Genomic DNA, 5994 nt, shown 5'->3' on the forward strand with positions numbered 1-5994 from the left:
GTGGTGAGGCCTCTCACCGCCCCTGAGCCTCTGTACCCCAGTTCTGTACACACAAATAAATCTTTAAAAAAAAAAAAAAAAGAAATGAAAAAGTATTCAGTGATTTATTTCTTAGGAAAGTGATACAAAATAGCATTTGTGCAGGATTGCCTTTTAAATGAACTCTCATGTAATCCTTACAACAATCCTTTTATAGTTCCCTTTTAAATACTGAATTTTAGTATCTTCAATGTCAAGCAGACCTTGTTTCTAATTCAAGGTTTTTCAATACTACTCATTACAGTATGACTGACCTCAGTTCACCTCTCCTGGACTTTTATTTGTTTGCTTTTGTTTAAAACTCAAGATCAGGGTTTCCTAAAGTGAGTTATCAGAAAAACGGATTTCAAGAAAATATAATGAGTCACATTAAAAAAAAAATAGGAGGATACTGGGGTTCTGAGGTCAAATACATTGGAAGTTATGAATAAAAGAAAACTATATTTTTATTTAATTTTAGGCCTTCTCCAGAACCCTCGATTCAGTAATGAAAGTGGATCTGATCTGCTGTATATCAATATCTCTTCTAGGACTTTGCTCATGCCCATCTACTTAGTTTTTATACATTAAGACTTAAACAACCTTTGACTAAGTGCTTAAGTCAACTTATTTTAAAATGAAGAAACTGAGGCAGAATAAAGTATTTTTCAAAGGATGTAACTGCTAGTAAGGGACAGAGTTGGAACTTGAACCTGAGCAGCTGGATTCTGGAACTTATTTCTCTAAGTACCATGTTTCACTGAAGACATGGCGAGAGAGAAAGAATAATAAAGGGGAAAGGAGTCAACTTTGCCAAAGAAAACCAGAGTACACCTAGTCAAAGGAGACATGCTTTCCAAAGTTGAGATAGGTTTTGTTGAAGGTTGATGCTGAAAAATAAGAGATCCATGGAAAGTGCTTGGGAGTCAAGTGGGGTAGCATTAAGCAACAAGGGTTCAGCTTCCCGTAGGGGACATCAGAAGAAAGATCTGATGACAGTTTTGGGATACTGGATGCCTGAGGATGATTGACTCTTAGATGTGACTGATTGAAGACATGGTTGCTGAGGAACAGGGGAAATGAGGAACTCCAAGTGGAATGTGGATGTGGTATCCTTTGCTCAGTGTGAGAAAGAGAAGTATCTTTTGGACAAATGCAGCAGAAAGACTGATGCCCTCTCAGGTTGTGGCTGGAGAATATATAGGTGTTTCCATTTGAGCGATATAACACTGAAAGGGCAGAATGAAAAGAAATGTTAACTATTTTGGCAGGTAAAGCAGAATAGCCTCAGAAGAAAGACAATAGAAACAGCTGCTCTCATTTGTGGCAGGTTTTTTACCTTCCTATTCTATAAGAGACAACTGCCTGAAAAAAATATTTGTATAAGGAATTCTGAGAGCAAAATCACACAGATCTCTTAATTATTCAGAAAATATGAAGAAAATTCCTCATTGAGTTAGAATTCTCCTGAAGGGGAGATGGGGAACACAGAATACAGTGATTGATTATCCAAACTTAAAGGAGTATTCATAGGAATTTGCAGCACTGTAAACTGAACTCACAAAAAGAAAGGGAAACTAAAGTGAGGTATAAAGAGAGCTAAATAAAGGTCAGGCATGATTGTCCCATCCTTATACTCTCTTTGTAGTTGAGTCTATTGAGAGAGTATTTTCCTGTCAGCTCTAGGCTGGGTTCAAGAGTCTGGAGATTTGAATTAGTTTAGGGTTTTCCTAAGTATCCTTTCTAGGCCTCACTAGATCTAGAAACCTCTGAAATTCACCATTTTTCTTCCCGGAGTCCTGAAAACTGGAGATGCATTAAAGTTGATCTGAGTCTTACGGAAGTCTATGATTTAAACTTAAATGATCTCTATGCTGCCCCCTGACCATCAGGAGCAAAGAGTTAGAATCTTGGATATTTTCTTATCTATTTCCAGCTTTTAGGGACCAAAAGTCTAATAAACAAGAATCTTAGGAAACGCTGGCATGTTTTTCAAAAAATTAATTCCTTACATATATTTCCTAGGATTTGGTATCTTTAAGGAAAATTGTTACCAAAAGGTAAGATCATCTTCAAAATCACTTTAAGTTCAAAACATATTTCTTCAATAGTAGAACATACAAATTTTCTTAAAATTGGGGAAATATATGTCATTCAGACCAGATTCTTACTAGGGGAAAGATATTGCAAATGTATTTGAAACATACATGAAAATAAAGTAGACTTTGCAAAATTGGGAAGTAGAAAATTAAAGAGACATTATCAGGAAATGGGAATATTAAATCATTATTTCCTGTTTGCATTTAATGTGAACTAAGAAAAAAGAGATCTGCCTAGGGCACAGGACACATTTCTTAGTGTAGCTGTGGTGGAAACTACTGTAAGAAAAAAAAAAAGAAAAAGATTCCAACATCCTAAGGCAAAGCAAGTATAAGTACTAAGTCCAAATAACTGTGATTCATGACTCTGAAAAGACAGGCAAATAGAAAGAACAAAGCCGTGCTTTGAATTAATTGCTTTTGCTACATCTCAGATGCTGGATGAGCACACTTCCTGGCTCTTTTAAAACAGAAAATGATAACCACAAGCAAATTATTCTTAATTTGCTTATGAGAGGGGAATGTGAAATTGCAGATTGGAAATGGTGTTTTTAAATTTGGTGAGGTTAGAAGGAATCTAAAGATGATGTTAAGTAGAATGAAATTAGGGCCAGAAACCAATTGTAATATTGCTAAAATCACATAATTTTATAACTGGGAAAGCTTTAAAACTTATTGACTCCAATTTTCTTATTTTTCAAATGTGAGAGCAGAGTTCAGGACTCCAACCAGAATCCTTGGATGTCAGCTCATTAATCTCTACTCAAACCATTACTTTCCTTTATTTTTTATCCTGGGTCCTTTTGCCTAGGAATAATAAAGTGCTTTGTGCAAGAAAATACCAAGAACCTATCCCTAGGGGATGAATTTTCCAAAGCCTGCCTTTTAGTCCTTTATGTTCTATCCTTTATGTCAAAATTAAACTAAAAAAAAAAAAACAGCTAATTAGTTACAATTGTCACATTTCAAGTCTTCTATAGTTATATGTAAACAGTGGCTACAATATTAGATAAAGAACCTTTCTGTCATCACAGAAAGTCCTATCAGAACTGTACAACACTGAGCTAGAGGCTGTGGTTATATTCTGTGTGCTTTAAGCTATGCCATATCTAAGAATATGGAAAATTTTGTCAAAAGGAATTAGAAATTTTGAATATTCACTTTCCACAACTAAAATGGTTAACTGCTGATAATATCTGTATTGATCTATTTTCTTTCTTTTGTCTCTTTCTTCTGTAAAGTTAATCTCATAGTGCTCTTCAAAGGGCCAAACGGAAAGCTGCAAACAGACTTCATAATTAAAAATTTGATGACAATGATGATGACCTAAGAGGATACTGTGTTTTAAAACCCATGGGTTACTTTTTATTTCTACTTTCAAAAATATTCGTCATACTTGCAGTCTAGTTTTGAGTCTTACCATTTTTATACTTTCTTTAATAATGTTTACAGTATTTAAGCAGTGTTACAACCCTTGTACATTATTTTTTTTCCAAGCAAAAATATACAAACTAATATTTAGATTGATGTTAAGGGCCAAACAGAGTCAGAAATTAAGATCTAATTGGAAATTTTGGAGTTGACACATCAGGTTAAATTAAACATGGAAAGACTCTGACATTACTGTGCCACATTAATGCCTTATATTTACTTCTCAAACCAGCTATTTTAATTAGGTAAAAGCACAGACAGGGATGCTCACTTTTACCCATGCAGGTAATTGGCAATACAGCAGGCCAATTACCTGCAAAATACTGGAATAGTGAACACTTGATCCAAAAAACATTTGGAAGATACTGGAATCTAGAAAATTGGCTCATAGGCAGCTCTTTGCTAAAACTGTAATCAGGTACTTTAAAAGGCTCTTTTCTTCTTTTTCACTCATCTATCTGATATATGCCATCTGTCATATCATGCTGGGTCGTCTCTGTCAGCTTTCCACTCATGTTGAAAGTAAGACAAGCTTTTGAAGGTTTTTCTCATGAATCTTCCCACAAAAATTCAGGGGGTTTCTTACCAGTTCAACATTTCTATCTATAGAAGATGAGGTGCTACTATCTAGCCATAGGAGTAGTGACTCTTAGGTTAACCAATATATATGACTGATTATGTACATACCCTATGTAATCATGGGTCTGCTCATGCAACTTTTGTTATGCCTCGGAATAGCTGGGGAACTCCTGTGAGTACTGACTCTAATTTTATTAGTTCTAGAGTGGGACCTCAGATTCTGCATTTTTAACCATGTCTCAGATGACACTACACTTGCTAGTGAGTGGATACTTTTAATAGTAAGCATAGAGGATACTGAAGCAAGTTTAATAGTTTGTAGTGATTCCACCAAATGTTTGTAACATCAACAACAAAAGTAATAACCAGATAATTTAAAACTCTATTTATGACTTTTTTTTTTTTTGTAAGTGCTGTCTCATTTAGACATTACAACACTGAGAAGTAAGCCTAATGTTATGGCTATTACTGTGTAACATTCTGGCCCACAACTTAGTCTGTGAGTAAAGCAAATGTTGTTATTTTAAGTCACTAAGTTGTGGGCCAGAATAATTCCATGGCTAAATATCCCAGTGGAAGTTGAACATTAACAGTTAGCCAGAATTTACATTAGTTTATTAGTATCATAGTTACAAATTTGGCCATATTCAACAGAGAAATATAGACCATAGTCTTTGATGAGCGAAAGTCATTACTGCACTTTTTAAAAACCTATCCACTAAGATAAGCTGGTTTGGCTGCTTGTGGACTACCTGCTTACTGTTTAATATCTCTGTTTTCCTTGTTAGTAAAATGAGGACATTTTTGTCTTTAACAGTTTTTGGAATGTGTAAATGAACTAAGATCTGTAAAATGCTTTATTTCCTACTTGGAGGATAGTAAGCACTTAAAACAATGACAACATTTTATCACCATTGCTATTACTACTAGAAAACGACAAGGTTTTTTATTTTTCATCAAGGTAAATTCATTTTCTGTTTGTTTTTCTTATATCTTTGCTCTATTATAACTGAATAGTATCACTGACTTTCTTGTAGGAAGAAAAAGCCTGAGAAATTTAAATATTTTTTAGCACTATTTGATATATATGAAGCATCAGAGAAAATAATTTAGAATTCATTCCAAAATGCACATCTGTATATTCATGCCTTGATTTTACTGTTCAGTTGTTTTTCTTTTTTAAGATTTTATTTATTTTTGTGTAGAAGAACTGGGGTGTAAGCCAGAGGTGTGGGGCATGAGAGGATTCACCAGAGACAGAGTGGGGAACAGAACAGGCAGCTCTACTGAAATGCACTGCCGAAGGGAACAGCGGGCAAGTCAGGAGAGGTCTGCTACACATATGGGTCAGCTCCTTGGCCAGGGATCAAACAGGCTGTCATGGTAAGACTTAACCCCTAGGCCACCAAGGAGGCCACCATAGTTTTCACTTTTTGATGGTAAGGATCATTATATCATTCTTTTATTCACCTGAGTACCTGATAAGCTATCTGCATAGATCTGGTGATCAGGTCAAAACTTAATAGTGTTTCAATCTTGCTTTTAACAAAGGGACTATCTAGTAGACTTTTAGGTTCCATAATTATCAAAAATCTATTTTATCTACTCCAGAAAAAATGTTTCAGATTGGTTATTTGATACCTATGTTTTCTTTTCTTTTTTTTCACTTTCTTTTATTTTTATTGATATTAGCGGTTCCTGAGAGCCCAAAGAAAGGTAATGCTTTTGAGTGAAGATCTATTCACAGGGTTTTCAGCCTTTTTTCTAGAGCTACTGAGAGCAAATATTTTAGACTCTAAGTTTCTTGAACTAGTGTGGTATAGAAAGAATATTTAATGTCCATGTTACTTAAAAATATCTTTTTTTT

Source organism: Condylura cristata, unplaced genomic scaffold, assembly GCF_000260355.1.
Source record: "Condylura cristata isolate star-nosed mole 26May11 unplaced genomic scaffold, ConCri1.0 scaffold00020, whole genome shotgun sequence".
Classification (NCBI taxonomy): domain Eukaryota; kingdom Metazoa; phylum Chordata; class Mammalia; order Eulipotyphla; family Talpidae; genus Condylura; species Condylura cristata.